The following is a 17640-nucleotide window of genomic DNA, read 5'->3' as shown; positions in this document are numbered from 1 at the left end:
CCAGGATGCAAGCGAACTGGCTGCACACAGGACATAGGGAGGGGTGAGTACATTTATACAAAATGAACAACAGTGCTTGACAGCTGCAATTTAAGTCATAATGAGTGCCCTGCTCAGAAATCACCATTAGCCACCACTCTGTTCTGTTGGGTTTGGTACATAGAGGTGCTCAATAGGCCAAGAAAATGACTGCAGACAAAGACTTTTTCATTGACCAAATCGTAGCAGGCTCCTCTGAGTCCTGTTTACTACTAAACCTCATCCTTGGTCGGTCCTCAGCCTGCCAAATCCAGTTTGAGCAAGATTCTTAAATCAGTTTAGAGAGAATCCTCACCTTTGATATATGAGGAATGGTCTCATCTTCCATCTTTGATATATTAGTCCTTGGCCTGCCTTCAGCAAGAATCCTGTTAAATAGGTTTAGCAAGAATCCCCTACCTTTGATGTCTCCTCTTAGTAATTTCCATCCACTGACCCCTCATTCTTCTTGTTAGCTATAAATCCCCAGCTGTCTTGGCTGTATTTGGAGTTGAGTCTGGTCTTTCTCCTCTCTTGCAACAGTCTTGCTTCATATCGAAATATAGTCCCCAATAAAGCCTTCCTTATCACATTAACAAGTGTCAAAAAAATTTTTACTTTAATGTGTCCAAGGTAAACACCAGTTCAAAAAGGATTAAGAAAAATACCAGGCCACTGTTCAAACAGGCCTGTTTCCCTCCAAAAACATATCCCATCTTTCAAGAGATATTTCAGTATTTGTCAAAAGTGTTCATTTAAGTGCAAAATATGTTGAAAGTGATGATTTCTTTTAATGCATTGGTCCTGACACAAAAAGTAAGTTTGGCATAGTTGAGGATTGGCATGAAGGCTAGTGCGGTGAGAGCTTACTTGGTAAGGGGGGGGGGGGGTAAATCTGTATTTATTTAAGGAAAATATTTGTCAACATGTCTTATTTCTGTGCTTACTGTATAAAATTTCAAATACTGATAGAAAAATCAATCTTAACATTCCAAGAAGCTCTCAATTATTCACTAAGCACTCAGTGAGCACCACTGTATACCAGGCTCGGTTTGTTGGGGGCATTGCATGAAATGCAAAGGAAAGGCCGCCTGGAAGAGGTAACACTTGACCCGAACCCGGAGAGCAAGAAACAGACAGCGGCATGAAACTGGAACCGATTTGAATTACCCACCAGAACCTGTCCAAGAGAGTGGCGAAGACAGCAAAGGTTTCCCTAGGAAATGTACAGCGTTTGCAAAACAGACACACAAGAGAGTTACGCTTTTCTGAGTCAGAGAAATAAACAATTCATGATGCCGGGAGGAAGACAAGTGGAAATTAATGCCAGAAACGAGGTTAATTTTCTCTCAAATAAAAAAAAATGTTCATGAAAAACATTTGTCATGCACTGTGGAGGCTGAGCCAATTATTCGTTTATTCATAATTTCGTGTGCCTGGTACCGGACACGTGGTGGTACGGAGCGCAGCAGAGGATAAAGCAAGAGACGCCAGGGTTCCGCATGCAGTTAGATGGTGAGCTGTGGAGCCTCTTCCCGCCGGGTGCGCATGTCTATAAAGAGCTCCTCCTACCTTCCAGACACCATCTGAATGAACGCCAAGGACCGAAATTAAATGACTCCCTCCACTGATACCAAGGCAGGATTGCCAAGTAGTAGTCTGAAAGAAAGCATTTTAAAATGCTCTTTGGCCTTTAGAAAACTGCCACTACGGAAAAAGGCCTTGGCTTCATTGTGACCACAATTGATTGAAATGTCCTTTCATCTCCCTAATTCATTGGTTGATTAGAGCATAATGCCAATAAAATGAAGGACATGGGGCTTGAGCTTTCTGTAGATCAATTTTGTGGGTGCATGTTTTATCCTTAGGTTACCTTTCCCCTAAAGCCCAATTTTTAAAAATATCAAGTAAAAATGTTTTGGGTTCACTTTTTATCCTAATTTTCTCTCCATTTGCCTTTTCTTCTGCAATGCAAAGAACACACACACACGCACACACACACACACACACACACAGCTTTGTTTTAAAAAATAAAGTAGCTGGAATGTAGGGTTATCCAGAGGTTTAAGACTATCTTTCTGTTAAGCTGGAAAGAGAATGAAACAGCAGAGGTATTGTTGCAATTGCATACATGCAGTTATAACAGTGAAAGAAATGGACGGTGAGCTGCTGCAGCACATTCTAAAACTGACCCACAAACAGGGCAAAAAACAACTCCCTGAAAACCTGGATAATGCTGTTAATACTCTTTCAAGTTATAGTATCTGGCCTCCCTGACCTTTGTTTCTCTTAGAAATTAGAGACAGTGATGAGGAGAAAAACTGTCCTGGACCTTGCTCTGACGCAGCGGCAGCATTATCAGCTCCTTCCCCCGTATTCCCACAGAGCCCTGTTTTTATTTCATGTTAGAATTACTATTTTACACTCACTCTTATTGTACTTCCCTCCTAACTCTCTTTGCTACCTTGAAGCTTCATCTCCTTCCTTACAGGTCCCACAATGGGAGGCAGCAGGAGCAAAGACTGCACTCCCCAGGAGAGAACCGGGCCTGACCCCAGCTATGGGAGGAGGAAGCTGCCTGAGCGGGGGCCAGGTCCTTGCCTGGGAGAGGTGAGACCACACAGAGGTCTCAGAGGCCAGAAGGCAAGGCCAGCAGCTGCGAGAGGACCGAGGAGGGCAGGACTAGTCAGAAAGGGGTGCCCTTGCTGTCTTTTAGGACTTGGTCGTGGTATTCAGCGTATGGGCTGTAGTTCAACTGTCTAAGTGGTCAAGTTGGTGGAGGACTGGGCTCTGTCTGGAGACAAACTCCCATTTGACCCAATGATCCCACTTCTAGGAATATATCCTAAGAAACCCAAAACACCAATCAGAAAAAAATATATGCACCCTTATTTTCAAAGCAGCACAATTTACAATAGCTAAGATTTGGAAACAGCCCAAGTGCCCATCAGCAGATGAGTGGATAAAAAACCTGTGGTACATCTACACCATAGAATACTACACTGCTGTAAAAAAGGAGGAACGATTACCCTTTGCAACAGTATTTTGCTAAGCAAAATAAGTCAGAGGAAGATAAGTATCACATGATCTCACTCATATGTGGAATCCAATGAACAACATAAACTGATGAACAAAGTAGATCCAGAGACATAGAATCAAGGAACAGACTGATGAATTTCAGAGGGAAGGTGGGGGTTGGGACTGGGAGGGGAGAGATTAACCAGAGAACTTATATGCATATATGCATAGCCCATGGACACAAACAATGGTGTAGTGAAGGCTGGGAAGGGTGGGTTTGGGGAGGAGGGGGTCAATGGGAAAAAACACGTTCAAACAAAAGTAAAAAAGAAAAAGGAAAACATAAAAAAGCTATATGCTCATTTGAGCACAATTAGACGCATACAATTGATGTAGCATATTGAAAAAAAGGATTGCCTGTTTCTGTTTTTGAGCTTGACTTTACCCTTGACAGTTTTACATTAAATGTCTTATCTTTGAGTCTGTATTTACCTTGCTGAAAGAAATTATGCTAAGAAAATATTCTATTGGTATTATTTCTTAAGTAACCATTAATACAATTTTTACAAATAGATATAATTAACTCGTACACTGGCAACTTTCTTTGAAAGTTTCTTTTCCTTCCTGAGTTTATTATAATTTCTGACTGTAACTTGTAAACATCTGTCTAGAATTGATGAAATTTCCCCCATTTGGGTCCCAATCAGCTCAGCTGCAAAGACTGTCATGTTTAGGAGCCGAGTATCACAGCAGTAAGGTAAAAATGAACAAACGAAAGTGTTCTAGAGGGAGAAGCTCACAGGCTAATCCCTCTAAAGATTCCCTTTACACAAAGCTGAGACTTTAGGAAGTTTTAAAGGAAAATGATTACCAGAATAACATACATGTGATTAAAACACTCAATGTACTGAAAGTAGGGATTTTTCTTAGATTAGTTTGAAATAGAATATGCCAGAGGCTCCCCCACCTCTCTGCCTCCATAAAGGGTAGAATTTGCCCCAACATATTACCCCACCCTTTGTACCTCTGTAGACATTCTTTCATCCAAATAAGTCTTTTGTGTCATCTGGAAATGGATATTCAAAATGTAAACATACCTTGCAGCCTTACTGCAGGACCAAATTTATTTCGTCCTTAGCAAGTACCAGTGGAAGGACGAATCATCTTCTTCAATCTTTACAGCTGGCTTTTCCTCAGTCTCACTGAGCAACCACAGACCTGGAAACCCAGACTTCAGCCCTCCTTGGTCCTATCTTATCTGCCCCAAAAGCTGCGTGAGGACAGAACATGACTGTTTTTTTAGACATTTTATGAATCACTTTAATAGTTGGCCATATTTTGTTATCACAAACTCTTCTGTTAATCTAGTGAACAAACATTTATTAAACACTTTGTTGCCACTCACTGTGGTAGACTCAGGGAACACTATAATCCTGCTCCTTCCTTCATGGGAAAGACAGACAGTAAACAAGAATCAGCCCCACTGTGGTCGGTGCTGTGAAGATGATAAATGTGATGGCCTGAGTGAGGTAGGTAGGGATGGATGGATCAGGGATATCCGAACTAAGAACTAAGCAGGTGATATTTGAACTGAGAACTTGAGCATGAAAATAAGTCAGACTTTTCTTTTGTGTGTGTGTGTGTGTGTGTGTGTGCGTGCGTGTGTGCGCGCGCGCGCACACACATCTTATAGATTTTTATTTCTAATAAAATAAATATCAATATCCCAAATAAACAAAAGTGTGTGTCTTTTTGTTTTTTTCCCCAGAGTATAAGAGTCATGAGACCAAAAAGTGAGAAGACCACTATGGTTTACCTCCAGCCATAAATGGTCTATTTGTTGCTCTGACCTCATAAGGAGTCATTGTGATGGAATTGCAAACCACTCCTATAATAAGGCCCTGACTGGGCCGAGGATTTTGTCCGTTATAGCCCAGGAAGCTGATTGTGGTGACCTGTTGGACTTGGACGGCTTAGTGTGTTTTTGCCATTATTTTTTCATTTTTGTTTGTTATTTTGGTGTTGCGATGTCTAATGACTTTGCGGCCCCCTCTGCCATCCAGGAGCGCTGTATTGGCGACTATGTCCTCAATATTGGCCAGGGAGCCTGTGCCAAGGTGCGACTGGCCAGGCAGCGCTGACCGGGACAGAGGTGGTTGTAAAAACCATTAGTCGGCGGGGCTTTTCTAGATCTTGTCGAGAAGTCAATTGCCTTCAGAGCTTGAATCAAACATAACCAAGCTGTCTGAGGTGATTGACACTCAGACAAGCTCTACTTAGTTATGGAGCACGTGAGGGGCAGGGACCTGCGTGAACACCTGGAGAACCACGGCGGCCTGGCGGAGCGCCCAGCCCGCACCGCGTTCGGGCAGGTGGTGCCGGCGCCCCGGTCCTGCCACCAGCGGGGCATCGCCCACCGGGACCTGAAGCCGGACAACATCCTGGTAGATGGGGACCTGACCGTCAAACTGGCAGACTTCGGTTTCTGTCGGGAGGTGGGCGACGGGAGGCTGAGCACCTTCTGTGGCCCCTTCCACTACGTGGCCCCGGAGCTCCTGCAGCATGAGCCGTATGACAGCCGCAAAGCGGACGTGTGGGGGCTCGGGGTGCCGTGTACAGGGCCGTGACGGGGAGGCCGCCGCTCGTGGCTGACAGCTTCGGAAAAATGAGGAAGCAGGTCCAGACGGGGCAGTTCACCGTCCCACACTGCATGACAAGGCAAGGTAGCCAGTTCATCAGGAGGTTACCGACTGTGGACCCCAGCCAGAGGCCGAGCCTGGAAGAGGTCCTGCAGCACCCCTGGCTCAACGGGGGCGGAGGAGGAGCTGCGGCCCTACCCGAGCCGCCCGGGGGGCACTTGGACCCCCAGGTCGTAGGAATGATGGAGGATCTCGGCTTCAAGAAGGACCAGATCCAGGATTCGGTGACGAACAGGAAATTTGACAGAGACATGGGAACATATCGGATCCTGAGGATGACGAAAAACAAGATGCCAGGCCGAAGCATCAGGTAAGGCCCTTGACACCAGTGGCACCGCCTCAGGCCCTGAGGCGGCTCAGCCACGGGATGGGGCACTGAGGAGCCTTCCCTCCTCCCACACTACCAGCGGTTGGAGGTGACCACTCCCCCACCAGCCTGGAATCCAGGAGCACCCTCCCCCATTGGAGTCCATCGAGTTGGGGACAGGTACCCCCAGCCCAGACCTGCGCTCGGCCCTGGGGGCTCGCCCACCACCCGCAGCAGCAGCAGCAGCGGCAGCAGCAGCACCATCATCAGGGGTGGAGGCCCTGAGGGAGCCGCCCGTGAAAGCTGCCTCCAAGGTGGGCGGCCTGAGGGCGGCAGCACAGCCTCTTCCTCTGCCAAAAGCCAGGGCCGGCCGGGGTTCGCGAGAAGGGTCTTCCGAATCATTGTAAAATTTACCTGCTGTGGGATAACCACCTACAAGATACGTTTTAGGAGGACAAAGGTCTGTATCCCATATGATTTTTAAAATGTGGAACGTCAAGGCAAGCGCCACAGTCTACTGGAAGATGCGGAGCTCCAGGAAGGCCGGGCGCGTGGTTCGGAAGACGAGCCGGAGGTTGGGAGAGCGGTGCCGGAAATACCCGCTGTGCTGTGTGTGCCAGGTGAGAGGACTTGGTCCCAGCCGACGATGGAGGCGTGCACACTGCGGAGGCGTCCTCTGCTCCGGACTCACATCAGCAGGATATCCAGCAGCGCCGTGGTCTGCGGAAGCATCTTTCTCAACATGCCTGCTGAGCTGGGAAGACTGCGTGGCGCCCCCTGGAGGTCAAGATGAGAAGCTGCCCTCGCTGTGGGTCCACCCCCAGCCCCCACCTGACTGAAACGTCAGAGACTGGACTTTTCCCTGGGTTTCTTTCCTCCCCTGCTCCTTGGCTCCCATGTTTGTGGGGCTTCTTATTAAAACACTAGGGGCCCGGTGCATGAAATTTGTGCACTGGGGAGGGTCCCTCAGTCCAGCCTGCCCCCTCTCACATACTGGGAGCCCTCAGGGGATGTCCTACAGATGGCTTAAGCCCGCACCCCATTGGGAGTGGACCTAAACCACAGTCTGGCCTCCCTTTGCTTGAGGCAACCGGGCTGATCAGGGGAAGGCGTCAGCCCCATCACCCTGCTGCTGCCAAGGTATTTTCATCAACACAAACTCCAGTCCCTTCACCATGAAAAAATGACAACTTTCTTTAAGCATTTTCAAGATGTGTCTTTCATAGGATATGACATTTCTTTCTTTCTTTTTCCTTTTATCCTCACCTGAGGATATCTTTCCATTGATATTTTCCCTTTTCCTTCGATCCCAAGCTCAGCCCCTTCCCAAGCCTAAAGCCTGCGCCCCAGGTTTAGGCTTGGGAAGGGGACCCCCGCCCCTCCGATGGCAGGCTTGGCCCCTCCCCACGCCTCAAGCCTGCACCCCAGGTTTAGGCTTGGGAAGGGGACCCCCGCCCCTCTGATGGCAGGCTTGGCCCCTCCCCACGCCTCAAGCCTGCGCCCCAGGTTTAGGCTTGGGAAGGGGACCCCCGCCCCTCTGATGGCAGGCTTGGCCCCTTCCCACGCCTCAAGGCTGCACCCCAGGTTTAGGCTTGGGAAGGGGACCCCCGCCCCTCTGATGGCAGGCTCGGCCCCTTCCCACGCCTCAAGCCTGCGCCCCAGGTTTAGGCTTAGGAAGGGGACCCTCACCCCTTCCCAAGCCTAAAGCCTCCACCCCAGGTTTAGGCTTGGGAAAGGTCTCCCCCCGCCCCAAGAACCTCCAATCACAGGCTTGGCCCCTCCCCACGCCTCAAGCCTGCGCCCCAGGTTTAGGCCTGGGAAGGGGACCCCCGCCCCTCTGATGGCAGGCTTGGCCCCTCCCCACGCCTCAAGCCTGCGCCCCAGGTTTAGGCTTGGGAAGGGGACCCCCGCCCCTCCGATGGCAGGCTTGGCCCCTTCCCACGCCTCAAGGCTGCACCCCAGGTTTAGGCTTGGGAAGGGGACCCCAACCCCTCCAATAGCAGGATTGGCCCCTTCCTAAACCTAAAGCCTCCGCCTGATGGCGGCTTGGATTGACCTGGGTGCCGAGGAGGTTCCCTGGACCCAGGTATGTATGCAAATTAACCACCATCTTTGTTGGGTTAATTTGCATACTCACTCTGATTAGCTGTGGGCATAGCAAAGGTATGGTCAATTTACATCTTTCTCTATTATTAGGTAAGATTTGGTCCTCCCAAATTTTTTAATAAACTTAAACCTGATTATAAATCTTCTTTTTCAGAAACTGTTTCTCTGTATCAGAGTGGATATTAAACATTAGTAGTGTGGGATTTCTGAAGTTCTGGGTGAGCTTCTACTAGAAAAGGAGTTGGGGGAGAGGAGGGGAAAAGAAGGGGAAGAAACAAGGGGAATAGGAAAGGAGGAAAGGAAGGGATAGGAGAAAGAAATACCAGTGTTACCAAAATCCTGGGTGACTACTGAGAAGAAAGCTGAAATTTTGGTAACACCTTTCATCAAATGTGGAAGGGTGCTAATAGGGTGTGAAAGAGAAAGAGTGAGGTGCAAATGGAACAGTGATAATGGAGAAGGTGAGGTGAATGGGAAGGGCTGAGCACTCAACCCATTGCTTCACCATGGTGGTGACACGGATAAAAACTTGTGTTTATGAGCCCTGCTGTGTCATCTGCTCCCAACTCCTTTGTCTGGGAACTCCTTCAAATTTCTATTTACTAACACTTAAGAAACACCTCCTCTAAATCAGACAGACCAAAGAATCCAGTCTTTCTATTCCCCATGGCAAGATGCAGAGGGCTAAGCACAATTAGTTACTGGGTGAACATTCATCCTAGGTTTTCCCCGAACACTTCTGACTTAGGATACTCTGTCCTACTGATCCCATAAGCATACTTAAGCCCTTTAATTCATGTGCCCCGACTTTTGGTTAGAAAATAAACTGATAATAGGAATGCTCAGGGATATGAATCCAAAACACATTTAATTCATTGGTTCTTTGCTCCAGATCATGTCAAACATCTGCCTGGAACTTTCATTGGGTCCAGAAGAAAATCTAAAATCCTTGCCATACTCCTCAAGCCCCTAGAGAATCTAATCCTGACCTCCTCTCCCCTTTATTCACCACCTTCCAGTCCTATTGGCCCTCTTTCTTTTCTGTGAACATGCTGAGTTTATTCCTGCATCAGGGCCTTTGCCTTTGCTCTTCCCCCTATTCAGAATATTCTTTTACATCAAGTTTTCATAAGCTTCTCCTGGTTCAGATCTTGATTAAAACTCCCATCTTCTCAGGATGTCACCCCTAACAGTCCTGCCTAAACTAGCACTACCCCCGACTCCAATACCTTTCTTTGGTATGGCCCTCTTAAATCACCTTCATGCAATTTGCTATCTAATATAATAAAAGCCTAATATGCTAAGTATCCGGTCATCCATTCAACCAATCAAAGTGTAATATGCTAATGATATACTAAGCCACTCAGCCGCTCACTATGACATGCACTGACCACCAGGGGGCAGACAGTCGACTGGTCAACCAGTTGCTATGACATCCACTGACCATCAGGGGTCAGATGCTTCAACCAATAGGTTAGCTTGCTGCTGGGGTCTGGCTGATTGGTACTGAGTGAGACAGGCCAGATATGCCCTGGAGCCCTCCTGCAGTCCCTCTCCAGCTGGCCAATATCCCGAGTCCCTCCTGAGCCCTAATCATGCACTGGTGGGGTCCCTTAGCCTGGCCTGCACCATCTCGCAATCCAGGACCCCTCGGGGGATGTTGGAGAGCTGGTTTTGGCCAGATCCCACAGGCATAAAAGGCTAATGTAAGAGGACTGAACGGCGGAACAACTGGTCAGTATAACATGCACTGACCAAAAGGGGGAAAATGCTCAATGCAGGAGCTGCCTCCTGGTAGTCAGTGCGCTTCCACAGCTGGAGCACTCATCAGCCAGAAGCTGGATTCATGGCTGGTGAGCATAGCGGCAGTGGCCAGAGCCTCTCCTGCCTCCGCAGCAGCGCTAAGGATGTCTGACTGCTGGCTTAGGCCCGCTCCCCCTGGGCCGGCAGTTGGACATTCCCTGAGGGCTCCCGGACTGCGCGAGGGTGCAGGCCAGGCTGAGGGACCCCCTCAGAGTGCACAAATTTTGTGCACCGGGCCTCTACTGATCTATAAGCATCTTATTAATGTATTTGATTATCTTTTTTCCCCCCATTAGAATGTAAGCTGCAGGAGGCTGGGTCTGTGTCTGCCTCACTCCTACAAAAGTATCTAGCATAAATAGATACCCAACAAACAGTAGGTATCCAATAGATATTTGCATAATAAATGACTAAATAAAGGTATGTCTCATCTCCTTTGTAGTTAAACACAGTGTAAGGCACACCACATGCCTTAGACATGGGGAGGAGTACCAGTCACCGAGCCCGTGAATACACTAACAAGCCTGGCCGGCCCTGTCTCCACACCCTGACCCCTTCTCCTCTTGTCCTTTTAGTTCCCCAACCTCTGAACTAGCAGTGCCTTTGGAGAAAGCATTTCTCACTCCACATATAGTTTACTATCCACACTGCTGCACCATTCAACGATTAGGTCTAAATGGCCCTTCTCATGGAAATAGGATGAGTAGAAGAAATATCTTCAAAGGGAGAATTATATGCTCTTTGGTTTCATTTTCTCTCTGCTCATTCCAGTTTCCCCTTTGAACATTTTCCTCTACACAACACAGAAACTACAGGCTGTTCCTGAGGCGGACAGGTTGCCCACATGGCCACATTCCCACCCTCAGCCTTGACCATGTTGGGATTATTTCTTAGTATGCAGTGCTTCCTAACACATACTCTGTGCAAAGCACTTCCCAGCAGTTTTATATTAGCTAGAAGAGTGCAGTTACTCTTCTGCATTTATTCAAACCCTGATCATCTTTAAGTCTCTCAACAACTACAGAGCAGCACCTAAAGCTACATTAATCTGGTTATAAGTTTTCACAAAATGAACCAATTAATAGCTGTCATCAGTAGTGGGGTGTGACTAATCCTTTATTTTTCACATTTTTGGGGGGGAGAATTTAATATGAAAGCCTGCTTTTCTAATTCCTGATATTTGTTCATTTGAAAGAAACATTTAGTGAACACCTTCGGCATTCCAGGCACCAAGCAAGGTACTGAAGATACAAAGTCTAATGGGTTACTTTCTTCCTATCTTCCAGGATCTTGTAGTCTTACCCTATGAATATTGTACACTGAGACTAGGATAGATATTTGTGCAGGGACCCGTGGAAACACAGAACATCATGGAAGCTCCTTTCGGGCAGTGACTTATCTATTCTGTATCACACTGTCCAGAACACATAATAGTCACTTGAATAAATACTTGGTAAAGGAATGAATGAATAAGTGAATACATCTAAATCAGACTGTGCTGTCAAGTAAGATTTCCTGGAAGGAAGACCGAGAAGGAGTATACTTGAGAAAGAATGACAGGGAAGGACATTCTAACTGCCCCTGCCCTTACTTGGTTCTCAGTCTTCCAGGGCTAGGGGGACCCTCAGGCTATTACTAACCATTTTTTATGATGATGAAGCATTAGTAAGAACAACTTGGGATAAACACAGTTATTTCTGTATTCTTTCCATTAGAACTCTGTGTGTATTGATGGTTGGGTCTAAGTTCTTGTCCCTGAGACACTAATATTACTTGGCATAAGAAAATGTGGCCATTAAAAAATTAAAAAAAAATTGTCAAGTCTGTTCCTTCTGAATGGCACTTTGGACGGAGAAGTGTTTTTTGAGTATGGACATACCAGCTAAAGACCTTGACCTCCCCCACACAAACCAACATTCTGAGGAGCGCCGACTCTTGTGGTCATGTCTGTCAGTCAGGGGGTGGTTTTGGCTGAGAGTTTCAAGGTTTAGGGTCAGCCCTGCCTATGAGTTCTTAAGAACTCAGTTTATTTTCTACATTAGTGTTAAACTTCATAAAGTGCTTCTTAAGAACAAACGGGGTATATTGAGCAAATTATATGATATTACTCATATTTTCGCAAAAATAAGTAATTAAATAAATAAAATCAAGGCTCAGATTGATGAATTGATTTGATGAGATCAGACAGTTAGATAGTGGCGGGGGGCGGGGGGAGAAGGGGGTTGGACCTTGATCTCAGGGTTTGGCTCCAGGTCTGTGCTCATTCTCCTGCTCTGCATTCCCTCCAAGGGAACAGCAAGACTGGAAGCATCAATGCAGCCACTAAAGACATTAAACAAACAAAAAATGTGGGGGCAGCATCATGTCCTGAGGTTGAAAGATCAGTGCAGCAGGGTTTGCTGGCCATTGCAGCAACCAGACAAAGGACCCCACGCTCGCAGTGGCTTTAACAGTAAAGAACTACTGTCACCCATGCACTTTATGTGCAAAGGACGCCCTGCTCAGTGTGGTCTCCCAGAGACCCAGGCTGCAGGAGGTTTCATCTTGACATGCTTCTATCACCTCGGAGGCAGGGAAGAGAGTTAACTGTACACTGACTTTCAAAGCTTCGGACTGGTGGTGACAAATGCTACTCTGCTCCCATTTTATTGATTAAAGCAAGTCACCTGGCCAAGTGTGCCATCAATACTCTCCCAGGGAAGGGCAATGACTCTCATGAACAATAGCACAGTTTGCCACAGTTGCTCAAGCAGCTTTTGTTATCTTTTAAAGCTGTAACAGCTATGGGCAGCACCATTGTCAAAACAGCACCTCTGGATCTAAAGGACCATCACTGATCTCTCACCTGATCAGACTGTCAGCTTCTGCCAGAGGGTATCTTTGTGCCGGGATATGATCTCTTAGCCACCAGGGGGCTCTGAGTTCTCTTTGTGTATCCAAATGTGCTGCCTGGAATGGCTGGAATCCAAGTAGCTGTGCAATAGTTCACACTTTCATAGCCAGCCACTAAGCTCTATAAAAGCTCTATTGTTCATCAAGGGATAGTCAGTACCTTGCACAGTGTCTGACATACACAGTGCTGAAAATAACTCACACATGTGCTAGCTGCTCTTTAAATCTTCACAACCCTAAGAAGAAGGTACTATTACTATGCCCATTTTACAGATGAGGAAAATGTGGCACAGAGGTTCAATGACTTGCTCAAGTTCCTTTAGCTAATGGTTATTAATTGGAATCAAGAGAGTTCACATTTTAAAGCTTACTATGTAAAACTGTAAACAATAAATGTTGAACATATTGCTGAATCACTCATTTTAGTTTGTGAATTTGGGGGTAGGAGTGGGGTTAAAAGCATTTAATTGGCAATTCACTAGAAGGCACTATTTTACTATTATGTACCAAGAGTATTAATAAACCACTAGTCATAATCATCAATTGATAGCCTAGGACAGTGGTCGGCTAACTCATTAGTCAACAGAGGCAAATATCAACAGTACAACGATTGAAATTTCTTTTGAGCGCCGAAAACAGACTTCCGTGCATGGGTCATGAAGTTTCAATCGCACTGTATGTGTGCGCCCACACATGGTATTTTGTGAAAGAGCCACACTAAGGGGCCAAAGAGCCGCATGTGGCTCGCGAGCCGCAGTTTGCTGACCACTGGCCTAGGATAAAGGCCCAAATTAAATGCTCTCAATAACCATTTTGGGCCCTAGTCGGTTTGGCTCAGTGGATAGAGCATCAGCCTACAGACTCCAGGTTCAATTCCGGTTAAGGGTACATGCCTGGGTTGCAGGCTAGATCCCCAGGGGGAGCGTGCAGGAGGCAGCCAATCAATTATTCTCATCATTGATGTTTCTTTCTTCCTCTCCCTCTCCCTTTCTCTCTGAAATCAATAAAAATATATTTTTAAAAAACCATGTTGGCATTTTATAGAAACAAGGAGCGAGGCTGTTGAGAAAAGTGGAAGGTGATTCTTTGGGCCTGCACATGAAGACCAGGAAATCAGGGTTCCTACCTATCCAATTAGCTGTGGGATGCTCTGGCCTCATTCGTGTGAAGTGTTCTGTTATTAAAATGCTACAAAATAGAGCAGCCCACTCAAGTGTTACCATTTTTGTTTTGGCTGGTGCTCGGAAGAGCTAGCTCCGGAAGGACAGATGGCAGGCTGTCATCAGAGGCCTGACTTTTGGCTCACAGGCATGTAGCCACATGAAACGTTCTACTTCCTAAGAAAGCAAGTCCTACCTCCAGTCATATTTATAGCCTCTGACACCTCACGGCTCCTCCTTAAAGATCTCTTAACCATGTCAGTCACAGGTGACGGACACTATACTTTCCATCCGGGAGACAAAACAGGCGGGGCGCTTAACGGGTTAAAGCCTTTCTTAACCTCAGGATGTCTTCCAACCTAGGACTGACCACTGAAACGCGAGCTGAAAGGCTCTTAGAGTAGCACCCTATTAATGTAAAAACCCCGCGCTGCTGATTCTTGCTCACAAGTTTTGTTTTCATGTTTACATTCTGAAACAGAATCTTTCCTTGCCAGCTCTAGTGTTCCCTCCAAGACTTAAAGAAATAGAACATTACCTTGCCAAATTTGTGACTCCCAAAACCTAGAAAAAAATCACAGGGCAGAATTTCTTGCTCACTGAAGCAACGCTATTCATTTAAGTCACAGTGTTCCAACGTTCCCATATGCTGGAAGCTCCACGATTCATTGATAAATGCTTCCATAGCTTTTGCATTTCTGTAGGTCAGGGGTTGTAGATTCCAATGCCAGCAGTGACCAGCCAAGCAATGTGAGTAAGTAAAACAAGCAGCGCTGGAGAGTGGTGTGGCATACAGTCAGGTTCTGTTCGCAGGAGCCACTGCCTGGCGCTCCGGAAAAGGGCTCCATGGAGACCATTTTTTATTCAAGATAATTTCAAAGTTCAGATGTTTTAAAAGGTGAAAACTTCTGATTTTTAAATGTCATCTCAAATTTTAAAATATAATGGAGAAAGAGCACTCCAGGCAGAGAAAAGTTGAGAGAAGGTGGTATATTTGCAGAAATTCAAGTCATTGAATGTGCTAGGGTAGAGTGCGCAGTGGGGCGTACTGGGAAACGGGGCTGGGAAGTCACTTGGATTTTGTGTGTGTGGACGATGAGATTCTGTTTAAGGAGAGTAGCCGTTATATAGCATGGCTAGATTCACCTTTGAGTGGCGAAGAGGATGGGTCCAGGAGGAAAAATGGATTGGGACAAGAGTCCGTAGGGTGCCACCATAGTCAGAGGAACATGCTGAGGGTCCACCATTGACCAGATCGCAGAGGACAGATGGACTAAAGAGCTCAGAGGAGGAGAATGAGCAGGATGTGGGGATAGATAGTGAGGAAAAGGGAAGTAGAAGATGCCTCAGATTTCTAGTTTGGAAAAGGGAGTGGTGAGTGAATCTTGTCATTCACAGGGGCTGGGAATATAGGGGCAGGAGCAGGCAAGCTGGGCTAGTGAGTATGGCAAAGGCGGAGGTGATGCGTTCAGTGTTTGAGGAGGTTTGTACTGTATGATGCGCTGGTGAGACCTAGAGGTGGGCTGGAGATAATTTATTGGGAGACCTCATGCAAAGGCAGTACTTGAAGCCTTGGGAGTGGAGGGCGAGACAAGAAAGATCCTGGGCACAGGAGCTGGAGAACAACCACCTTTAGGGTGAAAATAGCGGATGATGACTTGTGGGGTGAATGAAGACCAGGTACTCTCACTTTCATCACATGTAGCCTCAGAGACCTGACCCCCACAGAAAGCCTCAGTGGGGGCATGGGGCAAAAGCAATGCTTCCCTACACATTACAATGATTTGGGTATCTAAGATGACAAGTTACAGGCTCACCTTGCATCTGGAAATCTGATGAAAAACCCCTGGCACAACTCAATGTGACATCTGTAACGGCCCCTGAAAAGGCATAGATTGAATACAATAAAGAAGCTTTCCTGGGGTTGCCCATCCCCTCCCATGCAATTCCTCAAAAAGCACCCACGGCTAGGCATTATATCACACTCGGAGAAGGGTGCACCGTGACTTGGGCTTTGACTCCATCAGCAGGCTTTCTAGCGATTCAGGCAGCTATCGGCTTTTGAATCTGCAGGGGCATATCGTGGGGGACAGGAACCAGAGACCAGACTCATGGGGCTTGGGCTAAAGTTAACTGTAAAACAGACACCTCACTGTTACTGTGGCACTCCAGTTGCTCCATAGCACTGCAGGGGCCTTCGGAATATGGTAGCCATCTGCCATGGCCGGGTGGCTCAGTGGGATAGAGTGTCATCCATTACAGCAAAAGGTTGCGGGTCTGATCCCTGCTCAGCAACCTAGATTGCAGGTTTGATCCATGATCAGGGTGAGTACAAGAGGCAACTGATCAATGTTTCTCTCCCCCCATCCCCCCTTCCTCTCCTGCTCTCTAAAAAAATAAAATAAAATAAAATAAAAACAGTGAACATATCCTTGGGTGAGGATAAAAAAGGAATATGGTAACCATTTTTGAAACATTTCTAAAGATAAATTTATTTATACTTATGTAACCCATTTTTAAAATTTATTAAATTTTTTACTAAGCTGTGGGCTTTTGCTCCATATTGGTGGTGACCAGCTTATATGTCTGTGTCACAAGCCCCATTGAATATTGAATGAGCAGGCTCTGAGCAACCTGCCTCTGCAAAGCCCCAAATTTCTTGGACCACCTCACTGAAAGTTTTGATGTATAAAGACCTCCCTTGTCCAACCTTTTCAGGCTGATAAAATCACCTGGTTAGTGCAAACTGCAAAGTTAGTTCACTTTATTACTTTAGAAGAGAAACTGCTCGCATTACTCACACTAGGAGAATATAAGCGATGGTAATGTAAGGTCAATCGGCCAGGGTTTTCCTTTCTTTTATTAATTGCTATTTCTTTTGTGGCTAGAATCATGCGTAGGACATAGCAGGCCCTCAATATATATAATTGTTGACGAATACCATAGGTTATTCCCAGGTGATCCTTAGGAGTAAGTCTCAGAAAGGAGAAAAGTGGCATTGTCGCTCTAGGAAGCAGTAATTGCCACTTGATACAAGGCATTCTGACGGTTTGTCTTCCTGACTAGAAAATGTATTTTTAGCATCTCTTTTGGAGGCAACTGATGCGCGAAGTTAAAGGCACAAACAGCATGTCTCCAGTTCATGGCAGGGATGATTTAGTGAACAGAGCATTGACTTGCAGGGAAAGACCAGCCTGTCCCCGGGCAGCTCGCACCTTGGAGAAGCTGGGTCACAGCCTGTGAAGCTTGCTGACTGCTGAAGAGGGGGGCGTAGAGTAAACAAGCCAGAGAGCCGAGTTCTGCCCACTGGGAGTCTGGAGGGGAGAGCAAGCAGGAGGCCCAGGGAAGTGGCCCCTGGGGGGAAGCTGCACTGGGCCTCTTGCGCTAGAGGAGGCCCCTCAATGCCAGTGCTGATGGTGTGTGGTGGCCCCGCATTGCTGATCGCTGAATGCCAGCTTCTGCTGCTCTTCTTCACTCAATTAGGAAATCATATTGTTTTCAGGCAGAGAGAGTAAATTCTTAAGAATTTAACTCAATTCAACTTCTAAAAATTCATGTGTAAGTTTAATAAATGCAAGAACAAAAGCCAATGATACTGTATTATCTGAGATTCATAAAACAGACTTGCACTTCATTT

The 17640-nt window shown here is 46.6% G+C and overlaps 1 protein-coding gene across 1 annotated transcript in view; it reads right to left on the bottom strand.

The window, feature by feature from the left end:
* PTPRR (protein tyrosine phosphatase receptor type R) overlaps window positions 1–17640 on the bottom strand; it is a 226823-nt gene that overhangs the window by 166491 nt on the left and 42692 nt on the right. Inside the window, exons 2-3 of the mRNA XM_054718843.1 lie at window positions 15821–15883; window positions 6457–6819 (exon numbers count right to left, since the gene is read on the bottom strand). The gene's annotated coding sequence lies outside the window, so the exon portion shown is untranslated. The remainder of the gene's footprint in view (window positions 1–6456; window positions 6820–15820; window positions 15884–17640) is intronic.

The sequence above is a fragment of the Eptesicus fuscus genome, chromosome 7, assembly GCF_027574615.1.
Source record: "Eptesicus fuscus isolate TK198812 chromosome 7, DD_ASM_mEF_20220401, whole genome shotgun sequence".
In the NCBI taxonomy this organism is placed as follows: Eukaryota; Metazoa; Chordata; class Mammalia; order Chiroptera; family Vespertilionidae; genus Eptesicus; species Eptesicus fuscus.
The sequence above is the reverse complement of the archived record's forward strand: the minus strand, read 5'-3'. Positions and strand labels throughout refer to the sequence as shown.